At 31.5% G+C, this 22,385-nt stretch overlaps 1 protein-coding gene across 1 annotated transcript in view; it reads left to right on the top strand.

Moving 5' to 3' along the window:
* Positions 1-13,234: 13,234 nt before the first annotated feature.
* LOC148285689 (very long chain fatty acid elongase 7-like) overlaps positions 13,235-22,385 on the top strand; it is a 32,098-nt gene continuing 22,947 nt past the window's right edge. Inside the window, exon 1 of the mRNA XM_088237399.1 lies at positions 13,235-13,425. The gene's annotated coding sequence lies outside the window, so the exon portion shown is untranslated. The remainder of the gene's footprint in view (positions 13,426-22,385) is intronic.

Genomic DNA, 22,385 nt, shown 5'->3' with positions numbered 1-22,385 from the left:
AAGTTTTTCTATTTTTAAAATCTTTAATTCTCATATGAATCCACACGGCTTATTAAAAAAAATCAGATTGTCAGTTGCCTTAGTGCTTATTTATTATGTTTATTATTTGTATTTTAAATTTCATTGTAATTTTTTTTAAATATTTTGTTTTTGTTATTTCTTAATTTTGTCATATTTGTATTATATATTAAATAACCTTTACACATGTTTACATCATAAATGTAGGTTTAGAAATAGTATTCGTGTATCTAATGAAACTGCTAGGAATATTTCCTTACAGTTTAATACATCAAGCACTTATAAAAACATAAAAATAAATTATTGAAAGTACGTATTTATTGATTATATTTTTTGTATGACGCGACATAAGAAAAACCCGCATAGCTGCGAACCGTCCGGGTCTTAGTAATCACTGTTAATTTTATAATATATTTCACATTAAACAAAAAAAAAAGCATTTATTTAAAAATGAAATATTTCCGTATTAACACTAAACATTGCTGTGAAAAATCAATCTGAGTAAATATTTCACGTTAATCTCATGCACAGCAACTAAACGCGCCAACAAATACCACAAGTTTAACATAAAATACGTTATTAAAAAAATAAAAATAATTATTAATAATTGCACAAAATATAATTTATACAGAAGAGTTACACTCTGTATACAATCTTTACATTTGTGTGAGTACTGTGACAGCCTCAACTTAGGCTCCGTTAACTTTTATATGCATATTATACGCTGCGGTTTATTGTTTCGGGATTAGACGCCGGCAAGATCAGGGAAAGTAATATAAAGCTACGAAGTCGAAAAGTTACAGAATTGTTAGGGTCTTCTACCGAGGTGTGTTGACCTTTTTTACTGATAAATCATTTAATTAATTTATCTACACTTCATAATAAGGCTAATGATCTCTTAAAAGATACAACGTTATGCTAGTACTAATACATTTCGTTATTAAATATATAAATTCCTTCAGAGGGAACGTTATATGTGTATTAGGTGTTTCAGACATTTCTATGACAATATCCTGCAGTTTTAGAAAAATTGATACCACATTCTTTATTTGTAAAACATATCAAATGGCTACAGGCGTGTGGCGTGAGGCGAGTGGCGAGTGGCGAGTAGTGTGTAGGTACGTCCGAACTTGACCGTCAATTTCGTTAGAAAGTTTCAATGGCACCGAAATAATATGTTAGGAATGTCCACTGATGCCTTCCGGCCAAATGTCTTTAATTATACCTGATTCTGTATTTTATTCCAACCTACATAAATATTCCATTGTGTAAACAAAGAAATCATTTCATTATACCTTACTGATTTACTGATAAGAAAAGATTTTGAAAGGGAACATAATATTTATAATTTATGCTTAAAACTTTTATTTGCAATAACATAAATGACATTTCCCTCACAAGAATCCAAATTTTAAATGTGTTCCGAACGGGGGGACCAAACGACCCCAGTGCCTACTTGTATATCGCATCAGGAGAATAAAACTTTGGAAGTGTTTATGACCGTGCAATAATTTATTCATCTTTTCGCGTACACATATTTTACCCATTAGTGTATTTTATAAATTTTTGTAAGCTTGCCAAATGCTTATGTTCATAAAATGAAATTGAACAAATCGGTATATGGGGGATTCGAATCCCCCTTTTCCAGCTTTGGTGATCTAGACGCGCATTTGGCTAACGAGTAAAGGTAGTTATCATCATCATTCCATGTCCACTCCCTAGTTGGCGCATATGGTGTCTACGAAGAACCTTCAGGCAGCTCCTGTGCATCCTTCTAAGTCAGGTTCGCGTCCCGTAGTACTGACGTCCAGGGTGCCGAGAACCCGATGCCTTGTAAAGTAGGCAAGCGTGATTAAGGCTCTCAGGAGACATCTGCAGTACATGGCCAAGCCAACCGTATTGCCTCCGCTTGATGTCAGTTGTCATCGGAGTTTGCTGCGTCCGCTCTCTTATTACTTTATTCCGCACAAAGTCAAAAGATTCTTCTGAGACACCAATTTTCAAAACTCAGTATTTTGTTGTTTTGGGCCCTAGTGAGGTGCCACGATTCGCACCTATAGAGGAGAAAAGGTGTTATGCAGGCGTAATATGGGCGGCATTTGGTTTTCACTGAGTAGGTTATAATAATTACGGGCAAATAAAAAAGTTGAGTCTTTCATTTGGATGTATAAATTTAAAATTATGATGTAAAACTCTGAATGGAAGACTAAAAACGTTTTCTAGGAAACCCTCAACTTTGAGGACGATTCGTAAATTTATGAGTTGTTTTTTAAAATATTCGTAAGTAATGGATAATTTTAGATACTTACTAAATATCATGTAGGTACAAGGATTAATGAATTCAGATAAAGTTACGTAAATAGTCTAACACATTTTTTATCTCCTGAATACAGATTTGAATATTTTTTAATGTTTGATTATTGCGACATTAAAATTTTTAGAAATTTCATGTACTGTGAATGACTAAAAGAATTTACCAGTAAAATTATAAAAATACGTACAAATATTATGACAAACGCGCAATCATAAACGCATTTCTCCACTGAAACCCCTAATAAATGTACACAAATTAATACTTGGAGTGATGCTTCGATGTCCCCACTTTCCCATTTGAGACATTGTTTCAATTCATGAAGGTTCTGGACATAAGACATTTTTTTTAAAAGAATCATTTACACATTTCTGGTCACGCAGTTACTAAAGGATATCTCAGCAGAATGCTCGTAGGAAGTTTTTTTGTAATTTGAATTATGTAATACCAAAAACACGGACGACTTTTGCTCCTAGAAATTTGTTGCCCCAAGAGTATTCAATGTCCAGGATGAACAAATTAAGTTCTCCAAAACGAAAGCCATTTTCAGGAGAGGTGTACAAGTTTGATTTTAGTCTAAGAGAAGAGACCATTGCAGGAGACTGCTGCGAGATATTGTATCGATTTATATACTACTAAGCGTGTTGTCCGGATGATTATTGAAATATATTCATGTTTATGTAAATATATTGAATTAAATTTTTGCTATTATTTAATAATGTACATCCTTCCAGTTCCCATCATATTGTATCCCTACTCAACACAGGGCTCTTGGCCACATCTAGTTAGGATTACGTTTTTTTTTGTAATATATATCTCACAATGTAAAATTGCTATTAAAAAATGGATGGTGGAGGTGGGTTGCGCACGGATCGATGAGTGCATCAAGTCAAATAGGTAAAATGTGTGCACTGTTTATGATTTTTTTTAATTGGTCCATATAAATAGTTTTTTTTTGTGAATATTTTTGTTGTTTATTGTTTATTATGTTAATTTTAACTAGGTTAATTTGATTAATTATGTTTTTTTTATTGTTATTATTATGTTAACTTTGTTAAATAGCTAATCTTAGGCATGTTTCACATTTTGTAAAATGTTTCCCTCGGCACGGGACAGTGAGGAAACATTATTCTGTAATGAAAAATTATACAAACAATTAACGTATTACAACAGAGATGAAGAACATTTAAGAAAAGGTAATATGGAAGTATAGGCATCTACAGGGCTTATGACCTGTCAATGGCTGGTTTAAGTGGCCACTTTACACACTGTGTAACATTCATCATTCTTCAACTCTTTAACTTCACAAACATCAACAGATGAAAGAATTGAAGGAATATAGATGTTCAAATATAGGCAGAATGGTGAATGTTACACAGTGTGTAAAGTGGCCACTTAAACCAGCCATTGACAGGTCATAAGCCCTGTAGATGTTAATAGATGCAAACCTTATCTCCCCATTACAAAACAGCTGTTTTTTTTTTTATCTACTTAGGTATTTTTTCATGCATGTATCTTTTTATGTATACTTTCGTTTTTTAGTATACTTTTTTACCAGCTCCTCTTTTGACCAGTCTATTTTTGCGTTGGTTGGAAGATATGACTTTTGGCATTAAGTCCGCCGAAGTACATAATATTTGCATTTGAAGATTGGAATAAATAAAATTATACATTTATAAAGACGCTTGTGTAGGGTAGGTTTGAAATCGGTCGGTAGAAAAAATTAAAATAATGTTTTTTTATATTTTATTTATTTATTTTATTGGGTCAACAAATAGTATGTACAAAAATATTGACAATTTATTTGTATAACAGTGTAAGACACTCATGCACACACCAAAAAAAATTCACACTTAGGACTATTTTAATTATCTTAAATATAACAAACGTAATAGATAAGAAATGAAAAATATGTGTATAAAATAAATTAAATATCTGCTTCTCTCAAAATTTCTGTGATTTTTCAGTTAAATTTACGTTCATTGTCTTAACCTCAAAATAGCAGCCTCATAAACTTATCAAGTCATCAATTTCTTCAGTTGTGTTCATAATTGTTAACACAACACACTTAAAAATTATTTCATTATATTTTATAGCATTCACTGACTCTTCTATCATTATTAAATTACCAACACCCAATTTTGTGACGCATCCCCACACCATGATATAAGGCAAATGTTAAACTGTGGGTGCAAGATATTCGTCACCATATCGTTCTCCAGCTCGGCGGCAAACTGTCTGCGAACCGTCTGGACCAATCAAATTAAATTTTAGAAAATACAAATCTTTTCCAATCATTATCTGTCCAATTTTTTGTTCTTTCGCCCATTCCAAACGGTTTTTTTTTTCATTTTCTGATTCAATAGAGGTTTTTTGCAGGTCTTCTGGCCGTGCTTTTAGTTCTGGAGCTGATACGAACCAATTTCTTAATGATATTTTTTTTAGAACGCGATCATCACGTTTTGAAGTGCAGCGTTTTAATTCTGCGCCTGCTCTTTGATTGAGAGTCTTATTTTCTTTGAATTCTTTCAGAAATCTCCTCATAGTTGATTCATTGCACTATATTTGCCTTGCTATATCACAAATAGAAAATTATTTTTCAGATAACGCAACAATAACAGTTTTTTTTAACGAAAGTTTAAGTCTCGTAGACATTTTACTTTAGTAAAATGGGGACACTCCAAGAAAACGACTAATCACTGCCAAATCAGGTGTATAACTAAATAATTTTAGGGCTTTCCAGGTTCGTAAGTAGCTATTAGTTGTTTCTAAAGGTGAAAACCCATACGTCATTCGACTATTTATGTTGCCGGGAGTGTAGGTATATGTTATAATTAATAATATGTACGTCGCATGGCTAATAATGAAAGTAATAACGTAACTCGCACCATACAATGTTTGAACGGTGCTTGTTACTTTCTTGAAAGTTCTAAAATCGGCAACATACTCAACTAATAGTACAGGCAGCTTATGCATCAATATAATTTTTTTCCGAATTTAGGGAGGGAGGGGGGAGGGAGAGGATACCCAAGGGGTGGAGATTTTGGAGGGGATACTTCTAGGGACATTCGGAACAATTATGCTTAAAATCAGTTTTGGCCTAAAATATGCATAAATTTCTTGGGCCGCAAACGAAATGTTAATCGACTCTTGTCTCATACACTCATTTGAGAAATTAGCAAAGTGGGCATAAAAAATATTTTTTTAAATTTTAACTTTCAAACTATGCGATATGTTTTTATCAAACAGTATCTGCCCACTAAACGAACAGTTGTCAATTCGGTAATGAAGTATAAATCTTGACCAACTTACAAAAGTCTGTTTTTGGATGGTTGGAACATATTTATTAGAGAAATAAACCCACCAATGTACGTATAATATATTGTTCAAAAGTTTAAATAAATAAAAACTCATCGGTTATCGTTTTGACTATGACGCTACTATGCAGTTAAATTCATGTCGTCATTTAGCAAAAGATACGAAAAGCTGACTGGAAAGGTCAAATCCTAACTTGGAGCAAAAACAGTGTGGCAGTTTTGACTTTTGAACGCAATCAACATAAAAATAAATCTTCATGTTTTGCAAAAAAAAATAAAGATTTTACATAATCTCATTACGAGAGAATATTTTTTTTATTACATAATCTGCTAAATATTTAATTTATTTGCAATCTTCAGCACTTATTTTTAATAAAACGCGTATGTATTTTTACTTAAAGAATTTTTATTATGTTTGATTATGGAATATAACTTGTTTTATGAATTTGTTTAATTCGATTATTTTTTAAAACGACACATAAATCATTATTTATTTATTTTTTTATTACAAATATACCAAATTGCCCTTTACAAAACTTGTACTATGAACATATTTGGTTTAATTATTTTTAAAAGTATACATATCTTTTTACCCAAGGTTAAGAAACAAGCATTTTGAAACACATTTATTAGGCGCTTAAAACAATTTGAAAATAAATGTAAAAATCCATTTAAATGATCAAATATTTTAAAAGATTAATAAAACAAGAAAATCATAATATCATGATCTACGTTCTAGGAGTATAGATCATTAAGTTTTAAATGAGTTTTGGTTACGGCTTACAATAAATTATTTTATTGTATATACCTATACTTATCAATAATATATAAATATATATATAACTCGATTTCTGCTTTTCTAGCACAAGTTATTTACGAATTTTAGAAAAATGGTTTAAAAATAAAATATTTCAGCAAATAATATGAACTCAAGTACTTTTCTTTGTATATTACCCGGCAATAGTTTACTCTTACTAGATTTTAGTTTACACACATATTTTATTTTAAAAATAACTCTTTGTGCGGTGCCTTGTCTGGTCCCCTACATCTACACGGGTCTGGTCCCCTACATCTACAGTCCTTGGCGATCACTACAGCGAAAGCATCTCGGTCCTGCGCTACTCTTATATTCCGCAGCCAGGACAGCTGCTTATTGGATGTACTCGCCATCGTGATTCCCGGGAAAAGATGACCAGAGTGGTTTCCCGTTGCCTTCTTTGGTGGATTTTTCTGTCGGGGCTACCTTCCCTTAACCGGCCGGTTCTGGTTTGGAAGCACCAGAAACTCACCTTTCATCCTCTCGTTATCTGCCGAAATCACACCGTTATGAGTGTGATCCCATTGCCCAGGGTTCGTGACGTGGACGCTAACGAGTAGGACTAGTCAATAGAGTGTTGCCGGTGAAATGCAACTAGGCTATAAATATATTGAACTAAATAATATATTGCAATTCATAGACACAATAAAGTTATGTCTATATTTACACACTTTTAATAATTTCAAACAATAGTAATGTGAATAAAAGTTTATATTAGTTCTTAAGATGTATGAACTAACTTCATAAAGCATAAATACATCATTTCCACATAAATGATACGCCCAAAAATATTCAAAATACGCCATTTATTAAATTAAAACGTCAAATCCACAAACCTCACTATCCAAAATAAACTTTAATATGGTCTGTTGCTTTAGGTATGCTGTAACTAATTTGTTTCGTAAATTCATTCGTATTGTATGGAGGGAACGAGAGCGAAATATGGTTTTGATTGCGTTATAATGAGATGGATATATGACGAACGAATGAACTTACGTAATGAAATTGTGACAGAATAAGCCTGCTGTAACACTAACTTTGAAGAACACCCTCTTTCATTCTTTTTCATATTATAATTCCTTTCTTTCATCAATGAACGAATTTAACTTCCCTATTAATTAAATTTAAAAAATACTACGACTAATAATTCTTCATCATCGAGCGAAGGCGATACGGTTGGCTTGGCCATTTGCTGCGGATGCCTCCTGAGAGCCTTAACCACGCTTGCCTACTTTACGAGGCGTCAGCTTCTCGACGTCGCGGACGTCCGCTGCTGACTGTTCGTCGGCAGTTCATGTCAAAACTATGGGACGCAAACCTGTCTTGGGAGGACGCACAGAAGCTGGCAGCGGATAGAGATGCATGGAGGCACGTTGTGGATGTACTCCAACTAGGGAGCGGACATGGTATTATGATGATGAATGATGCTGCGTTACAAAGTTGTTGTTGTGATAGTTATTGCATACACGCTAAAACTCGCCCTAACACTAATTTACTCTCATTCAAATACATTCAACGTCTTATATATACATGCCCACATTTAAACCGTTAAGTTGCCAGAAACGCGTTGACGCGCTCTCCGTTTCCGTACTTGAAGGGCCGGCTATACAAAAATAGCGCGTAAAGACGCGCGCCTTTGTACGCGCTTTATTTGTCGAGGCCAAGTATTCCCAAAGATTTTAGGTTTTGTACGCTCAAAGACATTAATTTGTAAGAATCTTGATCAAACACAAGGACACGAGGAATTATTAAAATTATCGACACAACAGCGCAGCGGTTCAAATGAGAGCTATGTTAGACGTTTAACGTGCGTCGATAATGCAGGGTTGGTTAATTTTGTAAGTCCATTTTAGTATTGACTGTTATTTTTTGTCAAACTTAGTTTGTCGTAAGTATTTATTTTACTATCTCGCCGCGGTTTTATTGTTTATTTATATTCTTTGTGTTACAAAACTGTTATTTGTGGACATAAGAAAGTGCATTTTATATTATCTCTCAATTTACAAGCACATTTATCTCGATTTCAAAGTGAAATGCGCGAGTCTGTGTTCGTTTATTGAGTAATATTTTTTTAAATTTCGGGACGTAAACACGATGTGTAAATGATTTATTGTCAGTTTTTTAACACCACTTTCCATACTTGAATTATAATTATTGTTTCTATGGCCAAATATTACAATTTTTTATTTTCTTAATACTTGTTTTCTTCTACGGACTCAAAATAGAAGGAGAATATGAACGTATGAAGTAAACAAATTATTAAAATATATAATGTATGAAATACACAATTAATGTATGTAGCAAGTGACAACCCTGTCATTTTGTGAAAATTTTAATTGCGTTTTTCCGAGACAATGAGATGTCTTAAATGAGGCATCTAGTATTTATTTGGGAAGTTTTTATGATTTTTTTTAAACATATATGTTTTTAAAATAGTTTTATGTTTTCTAAATTTGCTTAAAGTTTTGAGGCCTGCTGGGAACAATCATCCACTATTCAATCGCATCGATATATTCCATTACAGTGACATTTCTCTTATGAAGGTAATTTCCAATTTGTAATATGTATAATAAAATAAATAAAACAGCTTTGTCGCAGTTGGTTAGACAGCCAACTGTGAAACTGGCGTCGCGGGTTCGATTCCCGCCAGCTGCAAGAGAAAAATCCAAGAAAGGTTTTTTTCGTGGTGTATTTTTCATTACCTCCTTCCATATCCCTTATATCCCACCTGCTGACAAGCCTCAAAATAGAGACTAAGCGGGTTATTCTTTTTAAAAAAACTAATTTTTTTAATATTTTACTACCGACTGGTTTCAAAGCTATACAAGCTTCTTAATCAAGATATACTTAACGTAACTATATTAAAACAATGTTGTTTTGTATTTATTTTATTTATTAAATCATTTAAATCAGTCGTATACCTACACGGTCGAACGTGTTAAAGCTTTACGCTGCGCTCTTAAGTTTACAGCGTGGAGCAATATAAAATTAAATGGTCTTATGTAACATAACAATATGTGAAATAATTTATTGTATTGCCTTTTTTATGAATGCTGAAATGTGTGACTAATCAGTTTTATAATGCACCCGTACGGAATAACACGACATCCACCTGTACAACACCCGACAGATCAAAAAATATATACAAGGATTCAGCAAGTATGTATTTACGTGTAAAATAATCTAAAAAATAAAAACAAAATAAAAGATTACTCACCTCCGCATGGGCTTGTATTAAAATGGACATTTAAAAGTTCTGAATGCGAAAGGTAAACTACAGTTCAGTAAACCCCAACTTTTCAGGAGAGACAAACTAGTGATTTTTCATACATCTTGTATTTCTCAATGAGACGATTTTTAAAATACGTGGTGACACATTACAAAAACAAACATTTTTAAAATCTTTGAGAGGATTGTATGTTTTTTTTCTGTCCTTAACCTCTAATTTGGTATGTTACAATAAAAAAAAAAATCATTGTTATTCAAAGTTTATAAAAATTAAAGGTTGATGCTAGCCAGTAATAGCTCAATTTTATCATATTTGGAGTTACCGTAGAGTTCACGCATATGAATATATTTTTTACTATTTTTTAGTTCCTCCATAAAATATTTTAATAAACGTTAGGAAATATTTGTATTTAACCACTAACCGACTTTTAATGTCTACGCAGTATGTTATTAACTTAATTTCAGTGCATGATCGGACATGGTGGTGTTTGCATCCCCTTGAACTCTGCATGTAATTTATCTATTTTTTTGTAAATACTTTGTATACTACGATAATGGTACGGTAAAGGTGAAATTGTATTTAAGTATCTACATGTTGGTGTAGTGTGTGTCCTGACGAAGGTACGGGTACGTCTTGAAACCGGTAGACATTTAAAATCGGTAATTGGTCAAATACAAATATTTACTAATATTAATTCAAATGTTTGAACCCAAAGTTAATGCTTTAAATATAAATAATAAAATATTTTAAATACAAAGGTAATTAAAAAACCCTTTTCACTAGAGAAACCTATTCTGAGAACAATATGAAGTCATTTTTTATTATTTTTATATATTTCACGTGTTATTCCAATATTTTTTAATTTTCTTCTATTAACAGTACAGTGTAAATTTTTCTTATTTTTACACATTTCACATGTTATTCTAATATTTTTTTAATTTCTTCTATTCTAATTTTCTTCGCTCAGATTTTAATTTCTCTTTTAAATTATTGTTTGTTTTTGGTAACTTTCATTGTATATAGAAGCATATGAAATAATTTGGCATAAAAATAATCCTTTTACCTTTGTCTAAATGGGAGCAATATTGACGGTGATATTATTTCTGGCCCTCGTTATATATTCCTGCCCCTGAGCAGGGGGATGACGATGTCCGCCTCTAAATCGGTCGAGCAAAATCATTTTATCCATAAAGTAAAGTAAAGGTTTCTGATCAAAAATAGACCAGGCATGCAATTTTATATTTCCATAGAAATATACACATTTTCGGCTCTGATCGATTATAAAAGAACGGAAAGAGATTTTAAATTCGACTCGAATTTAAATTTTGCCCTAAGATTTCGACTCACAATTTGGATACTTTTTGTTTGTAAGTACGCACTTCTCGTAATGGAATAACCCCATTGTAAATTAGTAACCCCATTCCCAACAAATGAGATATGTTAATTCAGCCAACTTGAATGCAACTCCGAACTAACGTATTGTAAAACGGAACGTAGTGTTAAACACAAGAAAACGTCTTATGGGCCAATATTACTCAGTCAATGGGCGAAGATTTCCAGTCAAACCACCACGAAATTATACTCCCGCAAGTGTCTGACAAAATCAGAAATTTATTTGGTTTTTTATTGGTATTAGTGACCGACCGAAACAAAACTTTTAGCTGAAACTGTATTTCGGTTTCTGTTCTAATTTCCGAAACCGAAACTGAAGCTTATTTAAATAAATTAAAAAATAAAATAAAAATAAAACAACTTGGTTCTTATCTCATTTAGTAAATCTAAAATACTACAAAAAAATAAAAATAAACAAGTTGACGTACGTTCTCAAATTTTGCTTGCTTCTGTATTAATTGATAAATTATTCACAATTATGCTAAAGCATTCATTAATAACATTTACTTTCTATGATATTTTAGATCAGAAAGTAAATAAAATTAAGTAAAACAAACAAAGAAACCATTACCCTGTTGCCCCATGGAAATAAACAGAGAAGATAGAACGCCACATTAATCTGTCTTTGCATACAGACTTCGCTTTCTCTACATTTATACATCGTCTCATGAACGCATGACGATTATCTCATCTTTTGATATGTCCACATTAAAGTGTTTGATTTCGGTTATCCCATGTCTTCTTTGGTCTTCCTCGTTTTTTGCATCCATCAGTATTCGTATTGTAAATCCACTTTGCCGTTTTTTCTCTGGCCATTCGGTCTATATGTTTGAAACATCGCAGCGCTACTTTCTTGATTTTGTCGATAATGCTTGTTTCAGTTTTACATAGAACATTTGTTCACCTATCGTACGTACTAGCATCGCATTTCGACAACATTCAGCCTACTTTTATTCTTGTTTTTCCTATTCTGCGCTTCGCTGCCAAACAAAAAGATCCGCACCAGGAATCCATTGTGAACTGATAATTCTGACGATTTTCGTCTTCTCCAAGCGGATACATCTAATATATCTAAACGGGAAAGGCTAAATAAACTTAGGTTTAATGTTTCAAAGTGTTCGGTCACGTCCTTCACTAGGGCACAAAAAACTCTATTTTTTCGCTACAAAATAAATGACCAAAATCTGATACGAACATCGAATGTAAAGTTCTGGGCGTTATATTTGTGAGCACCCTGACATTTCATAAACACATAGAGACAATCAGTGGTAAAGCATTGAAGATGTTAGAATTTTTCTGCGTACTGCCAGGGTTTTCGAAAATACCCATGTTCTGAGAACTCTTTAAAACTTCTTGGTGCAAAGTAAACTCGAGAGTGGCTCGATGATTTGGAGGCTACATGAACTGAAGTACTCTCTTATGATAGAAAAAATCCAAAAAAAGTTTCTGAGACATCTCTACATGAGAGGGTGCGGGTATTATCCTTGGCTCTACCCGACCGAGTTTCTCCAGGGTATGCTTGGCTACAATAGTTTAGAGACTAAAAGGAATGTGTATATGACTACAAATTTTTATCGATTGTTGCGCGGTATGATCGATAATTCTGAGATTATGATGAGAATTGGTTTGTATGGTCCTGATAATTACCTAAGACAGCGTCAGTATAGATTGTTTTAATTTCCGATATACAGGACCAAACTGCCTATGGTTGTTGGAAGGGCTACCGCTATGCCAAACAACATCGCTCTGTAAGTTGATCTGTTCCATGTATCCTAAGGGGTTTTCCAGAGCAGGATTCTCCTACTACTTTGACATGAGTCTCTTTCATGTATTTTTTTCTTTCTTATTATATATCCGTTTTGAATATATGTTTGCAATGTTTATGTTATATTTAAATAAATAAATTGAATACCTAATTCAGAATATCTCCGATTGGTACCACGTTTAGTCCTTCTTTGATACCTTTCAAAAATCATGTGCTGAAATAAAATATTTATGACGTCACCATCGTAATGATCATTTAGCCATGGGTCTCGTACAGAGCGCTCACCGTCTGAACGCTAATGAAGAAGACATTGTGTTAATAATTAATATGCAGAGTACGTTTTTAGGCGAGGTGCTTGCGTAGACTTCACGGTGGAGTTACCCGGGCAAGGTTGATGAGAGTATCGGTGGGCACAAAGCCGCCGGCGGTTTGTTCACAGTACAAGTTCATTTCACTCGTCAGTTTATACGAAACGGCCGCGTCGCCATCATGCGTACTCGCGCATAGTACGGTCGTATCGAACACTTGAAATCGAACGTCGAAATAGTGAACAGTGGATAACAGCGTATTTAACGGGTGAGTTTTACCTCAAATAACTATTCCTTAAATTTAATATTTTACAAGATTCGTGGTAGAAGATCTGCCGATATTTGTCATTATTTTTAATTGGGCCATTTTGCATCACAATAAAAAAAAATTACTAAAATACATAAATAATATTAAAATAATCAAAGAAGTTAAGATAATAAATGAACAAAGAAAATAAAAAGTGCAGTCAGGAATACAATATATTCAAGAAAGAAGTGAAAAGTAACATTTATAATTCTTCTTTGTTCTGATTAAAAACACCGTTAATTTTTTTCTTTTTCAATTTATATGTTTTCCTAAAAATATTAATAATTAAAAACAAAATAAAAAAAACTATTGTAAAACGTCACTCTCCATTATGTACAAAATAATTGTTTATTCTTTTGCGTAATGGGAAACGTAAATGTAAATATATGTTTTAATTTAATACTTAAAGACAAATACTGAAAGATGGACATGTCAAAAGTCGGAATAATCGGCACGCGTGCGAGAAGATGTATAAATGTGGAGGAAGCGAGATCTGTATGCAAAGATATAGTGTTGTGGCGTTATATCCTCTCTGCCTACCCTTACGGGGAAACGGCGTGATGGTTTGTTGTTGTTGTTGTTGTAATTTAATATAAAATTTTTATTTAGTAGTAATATTAGATACTTATATTTATTGTCTAAATAAAAAAAAAATCAAACATGTACTAAGATCAACAAATTACAACAGGGATTGAGAATATTTCAGAGAATATTTAGGTTTGTCTAGGTATTTACAGGGCTTATGACCTGTCATTCGCTGGTTCAATTGGCCACTTTACGCATTGTGTAACATTCACCATTTTGCCTTTGTTTGAACATCCGTATTTCTTAAATTTTTCCATCCGTTGATTTTAGTGAAGTTAAAGAGCTGAAACCTTTATCATGTGGGTGAGATTCATGGAATCAATCATTTTGACAGCTGTTTAGTAAATATCAACCGTTATTCACAAAAATAAATTCATACAATTTTTTTATTTGACGAAATATTAAAATACGAAAATTATAACCCAGATTTGCTTGGGATGGAGTTAAAATCAATTTGCATTGTTTATTTAATTATATTTTAATTATACAAACCTCGCTATTTGGCTACACTTTAACGTTATAGAGTTTCCTTTCATACTGAAGATTCCCGACAAAAATTACGTAAAATTAATATCTTAAATACCTTTATAGTTAACATATTACAACAGAGACGAAGAACATTTAAGAGAAGGTAACATAGAAGTCTAGGCATCTACAGGGCTTATGACCTGTCAATGGCTGGTTTAAGTGGCCACTTTACACACTGTGTAACATTTACCATTCTGCCTATATTTGAACATCTATATTCCTTCAATTCTTTCATCTGTTGATGTTTGTGAAGTTAAAGAGCTGAAACCTTTATTTATGCGGGTGAGATTCATCTAATTGAATTATTTCACCTACATACTAGGCAACGCCTGAAAATATTATTTTTTCAATGTCTATACTTCTTCATGGACCAGGTAATTTATCAACAATATTTTGAGTTGGTCCAAATTTTTGTAGACAAGGACTGGATTCAACTCCCTGGGGAGCTGTTTATATTAACATATTACAACAGAGATGAAGTACATTTAAGAGAAGGTAATATAGAAGTTGTAGTTGTGTAGAGATTATACTTTATAGTTGTGTAGAGATTTATCTGATTTGATTATTTGACTACGAACATTTGGACAAACTCAAAACATTGAAATAAACTATATTATATGCACTATTTATAATACGAATTTTCGGGGGATAACTTATAAAATGCAACTTAAGTGTTCAGAATTATGACGTCTGCTTGTTTTGTGTAATAATAATAGATGTAAAAGTTTTATCCATAATTTAATGTAAATTATTACGGTCGGCTGGAATAGATTCACGGTGCCATTATTGCCACAAATGGTAGTGAAAAAAAAGCTTCAAAATATTGATAAAATATTTATTTAAACTGTTTTTGTAACCATTGTAAACTTAATTTCCCCATACGAGCATTTAAATATAAACATCGAATATAATACTCGTACGATAGACGATGAAAAAAAAAAATTTTTTTTAATTTCGGGATGGAATGTTCCATTTCCAGTTTACTACATCCATTAATATTATCTTGAATAATATTGTTTTGTATTTTTTTATTTTTTTACCTTATTTTGTAATTAATAAATAGATGCATTGTTTGGTATCCTCATTGGATGATTTATAAAAATATAATTGAAACTATGAATTTTGATGTTTTTTGTTGATATTTCTTAATAAAACTCCATAGTTAATGATTTTGATAAAACTATAAATAAAGTTGTCAATAAAACTTATTGGTTTAGTTTTACTTTTTTATTATTTATATTTTATTCTTATTTTTATTTTTTTATAATACTACTAAAATAATATAATCAACATAAAATTAACTATCAAAACGAATTACTTCATTCCATAAACAAATATATTATCTAGGTATGTATATTATGAATCGGGTCGTGGTCCCAAGGACCAAAGGTCCTAGGTTCAAATCCCACTCTACCACAACTCGATTTCCATTTTTCCAGCACAAGTTATTTACGACTTCTAGGAAATGGTCTAAAAATTTAAATATTGGAGTAAATAGTAAGAACTCTAGTATTTTTTTTTTAAAATAAAAAAGTCTTCAAATATTTCATTCATCCATAGGCATGTAAAATTTCCTGCCAAAAAAACAAAGTATTGTGCTAACTTTATCTGTTCAAATTTGTATTTCCCACTCGTGTAATATTTCACCATGTGTTCTTTTCCCACCTTTTAAATAATAAATGCTTAATCCCAATTTCGGTCCAAAAACTCCCAAAAATGAACTGTTTAGCTAACTAGTTGTGAATATTTATGTTTTCCATCCCCTGTTAAAATACTTATTTGATCTTCTTATCTCAAAAATATGTTAGAAATAGTATAAAAGCTGTAAACGTTGTAAACAATTCACCAGTCTTGAAGATGCCTACTTATGCGAAATCGCTCGTTGGTCAAAATAATAAAAAAGTAAAACTAAACCAAGAACTTTTATTGAAAACTTTATTTATAATTTTAGCAAAATCATCATATTATTGATTGATTTGGTGTTTATTTTGTAGAACTCCATATTTAAACTTATAATTAGAAATCAAACACTGATTTGAGTCTACTGAACACATTATTTTATTTTTACAAATATAAACATATAAAAATAAAAACTTCGTGACAATTGTTTCGCCTTATTAGGGCATTTTCAAACAAATGTGAAGATTAATTACTTTGTTATATTTTCCCCGAAATTCAAATATAAATATCTAAATTCCCCATTACCTATTAAACACTTAGCTTCACCCTTAACCATTGGTTTTTCCCTCGATTATGATTAATGTACATGCTATAGTTCATAAGATTATTTTTATTTTCTACTTAAGTACCTTGAATTATATAACTATATAAGGACATTCAATCCAAATAATCTTCACATTCGTTTGAAAATGCCCCAATAATGCGAAACAATTGTCACGAAGTTTTTATTTTTATATGTTATATATTTGTAAAAATAAAATAAAGTGTTCAGTAGACTCAAATCAGTGTTTGATTTCTAATTATAAGTTTAAAATCATCATAATTGAAACTGTACAGAATAATATCCTTCGTTCTTTGTCATTTAAGTGTAATATGGACAGAATACTTCAATGTTATGAAGAGCGCTTGCAGTATTTTAAAATTGAAAAGTTACAAACTATGAGACAAATTGCAGATACGATGTACTTGTAAAATATAATTCACAATAATGTTGATTTTGTTTTTTGTATTGAAAATGTGTCATTTCATGTCATACGTTCCCCGTAGGCGTCTGAGATCACCTGATACATTTTACCTTCCAATTTTTACAAACAATATGGGACATTTTGTCAATCTCGCAAGAGGGTCAAGACTATAACATTTTTTTTTTAAATTAACATTGACATCTATCATGATAAAGTAAATGATTATAAAAAAAAATTGCTGTGATTCTGAAATCAAATGCCTAATTTTTATTCATTGTACGTAAATTTCTTTAAGTTCCTTTTCTTTTTTTTCTTTACAAAACTGCAATCTTTATTATTACTCAAATTGATTTAATTACGCTACACACTTATTTTATGAAATTAATGAAAGATGGTGTAGTTCTATAATTGATACCAATGCTTACTTACAAGTTATAAGTATTTTATGTTTCCTTGTACTTCCGAATAAAAAATTAGAGAAATATTTCAATAATGTTTTCAGTCGATCGGTCATAAACCCTGTAAATGTCAAGACTTTTGTATGTCCTTCTTTAACACGTTTTCCCTCTCTGTTGCAATAAATTAAAACCCTAATAACTCCCTAGGAAGTCAAATCCAGCAAGACTAAAAAAAATTGGATATATTAAAAATATTGATGATTAAACTTACTGGTATAAAAAGAAACATAAATACTGAAAAAGTTTTTTCCTGGAGTTGCCTAGTAGGTGAAATAATTCAGTCAGAAAATATGATCTAAATCAATAAAGCTTTCGGCTCTTTTACTTCACAATAGTCAACAGGTGATAAGAGTTAAGAAAATTAAGTGAAATAATTCAATTAGATGAATCTCACCCGCATAAATAAAGGTTTCAGCTCTTTAACTTCACAAACATCAACAGATGAAAGAATTGAAGGAATATAAATGTTTAAAAATAGGCAGAATGGTGAGTGTTACACAGTGTGTAAAGTAGCTACATAAACCAGCCAATGACATGTCATATTTATTGTAAGTGTCTGGACTTTTACGTTTCCTTCTCAAAAATATTTTCCTTTTCTATTGCAATCGATTAAGAGTTATATTAAAATTATTTCGTTATTTTAGAAATGCACGGTTTGGTAAGATTATTGTACCTAAATATGTTTTTAAATAAATGTTGGGATCCTGTGATAGTGTCGCAGACTCCGGATCACGAAGTTCGAGGTTCGAGGTTTGAATTCCGCTTGTAAATAATTTATTGACCAATAAATGGAAATCGGTTGTTAAAAAAATGCATAAAATTATAGTTGAGTGTGTACCTTTGAATATTCTAGTGCTGACAAACCTGTTACATAAATTTATAGTAATTTTCATTTATTTTACGAGCAAAAACAGTTTAGTCGTTGAAATTGGAGATGTACTACTTTCTGTGCGCAAGGTTTTGAAATACAATGTGCTGGTTATACATAAATATTTTATCCGTAGATACTTTCCTTCGTTGTAACAATAACGTATGCAAATAAAATTGATACTCTTCGCTCATATTAATTTATAGAAAATTACTATGCATATAAAATGACTAATAGAAATATCAAAGCAGGTGTTCCCTGGGGTTTATATTAGGACCCATATTGTACATAATATATATTTCATTCATTAAAAATATTTTTCACGTGTTAAACACTTTGTATATGCAAATGATACTGCTCTAGTTGTTTCGCATGGCGATCGTAGTAAATGTTCTAAAATGTTGCCGAAAGACTTTAAAATCTCACAAATTTTGTGCCATAATGCAAGCCTCTCAATAAATACCCAAAAAGTCAATTAATGCGTGTCAGATCGCCACACGTTAAAATAAATATGTTACTTATTGTAAAATTTCACAATTTTGAATGTCTTCATAACTCTCACTTCGATAGAATTTTCTTATGTGGTAAATTAGACGTTGCGGACGAATATGTTTATTTAGGTCTAACTATTGATTGCTTTTTTAAGTAGAATATACATGTCATAAAAACATGCAAACGGTTAAGATCCGTAGTTAGCCAGCTACACAAATGGGAGTTTTTAGTTCCTCTCTCCACACTAAGATAAGTATATTTGTCTCTGGCCGAATCCATAATAAGATACGGGATCACCGCCTGAGAACATTCTTGAGCAACAAACATTAAATGTGTACAAAATGCACATGTCAAATTGATTGCATCAACTAATCATCTATGTATAATTCATTTATGTATAAAGAATTAAGGGCTTTACCAGTTAAGGATATTTTGTGGAGCAAAATTATTATCCAACGGATGTTCTGCTCAATGTATATAAATAAATTGGACCCAATTATCTAACAAGATTTACATCTGTTGATGGTCTAGTAGTACGAAAATTTAAAAATTAATATGGAGAGCGTACGCTGGATTATATTGTTCCAAAAATATTTAATGTGCTGCCAATAGACTTAAAAACATGTCATAATAAAAATAAAATTATGTTTGTATTACGAAAGTGGTTAGAAGACTGAACGTTTCTATACTGATTTATTATTTGAGTAAAACTTTCACTTAAGAAACTCAGTATTTTACATATCGTTAAATATATTTTTACCATTTTCCTTTCTTAATTTATTACTATATTTTAGATCGTAATTTTAATAGGTTGTTTTAATTTTGGTTTTGTAGACATAAATGTTTTTTTTAAATTTGTTTTATTTTTTTTGAATTAATGAGCATCCACTATTTTTTTTTTTTCAAAAGTTTTAAATATATGCAAGAAAGTAAATGTTTATTCTTTAATTTAATTAGTTTTATTTTCTCTCAATTTTTCTATTTTTTTACAAATATTTTGAGCCATTTGATTCGGTTTTGTTGAGTTTTTCACTCTCTTTCTTCTTAATATAATTTTTTTATTTTTTCAAAGCATCAAAAATAAAATAAAAATATATTTATTATTTTATATGTGAATAATATTATCTCTGTACTCTTTTTTTAAATCTTAATAAAAGCTGATGTCTGAGCACCCAAAAACAAACTATTATTTAATGTAAATGTTATAAAATATTTGTATAAAACAGCTTACCGACTTTTCTATGTCTTCCGGTTTTGAGACGTACCCGTCTCTTGGTCGGGGAAACCGGTAGACATAGAAAAGTCGGTAAGTGGTTTTATACAAATATTTAATAACATTTATTAAAACGTTTGACCACAATGTTAATGCTTTAAATATTAATAAACACGTTGTATCCCGGAGCCGTGTAAACACGTGATTATATAACCACGCGTTGTGTCCCGGTCCCGTGTTTTCACGTGGTTTACCAGCTGTTCAAAAAAGTTCATTTTATTGACATCTAGTTACTTTTATTAGTACCTTTTCACTGCTGGTAAACTACGTGAAAACACGGGACCGGGACACAACGCGTGGTTATTATAATCACGTGTTTACATGGCTCCGAGATACAAAGCACAAAAAAAGGAGTGAGACCCTGTAGATATATGTGCGAACATTGCAATGTGGCTCTCCATAAAAGCCAACGTTGGCAAAACTATCATACAAAAATGACATATTAAATTGTTTCAAATAAATATGAGAGGTTACAATTGATTTAACCAAGTATTTTCATAATTATGACACGTTTAAGAAACCCACAAAGCATGAAATTTCACAAAAATGGACCGGCACAGGGTAAATTCTATGTGTATTCGGCCGGTACTCAAAGTGTTAATAGTTTATCGGGACAAATATGTCTTAATACATTATGTTTTAATTCTTATAATGTATTGGTATTGTAATTTTTGTGTATTTTATTGAATAAAGACTCTTATAAAAATAATAATAATAAAATAATAAAAAAAATACTAATAATAGCACATAAACATTGTATTCCAAAAAGCAAACGCGTGAGTGTGATGCTATTATTTTTATTTATTACAAGCTGAACCCGGCAATGATTTGTTTTTGCTGGATTTGAGTATATACTCTAATATGTATTAAATGAACACAATCGAAAGTTTGATATCAATCGTTGCATTTAGTTATAATTAGAAAATTTCGATAAATATGCATTTGAACATTGTTTTTCTGTCGCTGTCTTGCAGATGCCTCCATACTCTACCAACCTTATGTCTAACTAAAATAGACAAATTGACGTTTCGTTGTCCTGTTTTCCGCACGTCAAATCTGCACAGATTTTGTTTTTTATTTTAGACAAGAGTCAGAATGAAATTTTCCGTATCAATAAGTTTTAAGTATTTCAAAAATAGTTGTCATATTTGTATACCATGCCCGATTTAACGCATGCCCAAACGTTCAGTCATGCCCAACGCGTGTTTAGTTGTTCTCTAACCGCCAGCCGGGTTTTGACGTGCTCGACATTTAATTCGAAACCAGGGGTGATATTCAAAAAGCTCTCGCGGCCATATAAAAATACGCGAGATAAATGTGTTTTCTACGGCCGCGAGAGCGGTTCAAAATAGCACCGCAGGAAGTGTGTAAAAACCGTTCAAAAAAACGTAAAAAGATGGTGTAACTTTTCATTGGTACTTGTTTATGCTTGAATTTCAAAACCTACAATGATTCTTATTCAAATATATAATCATTTTTGTAAATATCAACTCTGTTCCTTTTACCAATAGGGGTGCCCTTAATGTAGGAATAAAATAATGTATTAAATATCAGTTTATATTATTTTAATCTACATGATCATGTTGATAATGATAATGATAATGTACTATCTTATGTCCGCCTCGTCGTCAAACGGTCATCGGGTTTGTCTGATATTTAAGAGGTCTAAGGTTTAATTCCCGACATGGTAACATAAGTTTTTTTTTACTGTTACAAATATTAGAAGAAGGCGATCAGTCTTTAGTTTCAGGTGTAGTCCAGAAACGATAAAATTTTAGAGCATAAATCTCCCCTAAAAACCAATATTACATGCCAACCCTGCTAGGAATCGAACCTATCGACTACTACACAACGACGTGTACTTATTTCCACTTAATTGCGTTAAGCAGGATTTTTATCTGAGAGCAGCCATCGAGTCAAAAACGCTCGTCTAGGTTTCTGGTTTTATTTCCCCTTTTTTCTATTATTTGGTTATAAAATAAATTTATTTATGAAATAATTATAATTGTGATTTTTATAGCCGATGTCATATAAAAACTGTAGGTTAAAAATAAAAACAGTCGCATTTAAAT

The sequence above is a fragment of the Micrasema longulum genome, unplaced genomic scaffold (genome assembly GCF_059751315.1).
Source record: "Micrasema longulum isolate JH-2025_06_02 unplaced genomic scaffold, ASM5975131v1 h1tg000013l, whole genome shotgun sequence".
Taxonomy (NCBI): domain Eukaryota; kingdom Metazoa; phylum Arthropoda; class Insecta; order Trichoptera; family Brachycentridae; genus Micrasema; species Micrasema longulum.
The sequence above is the reverse complement of the archived record's forward strand: the minus strand, read 5'-3'. Positions and strand labels throughout refer to the sequence as shown.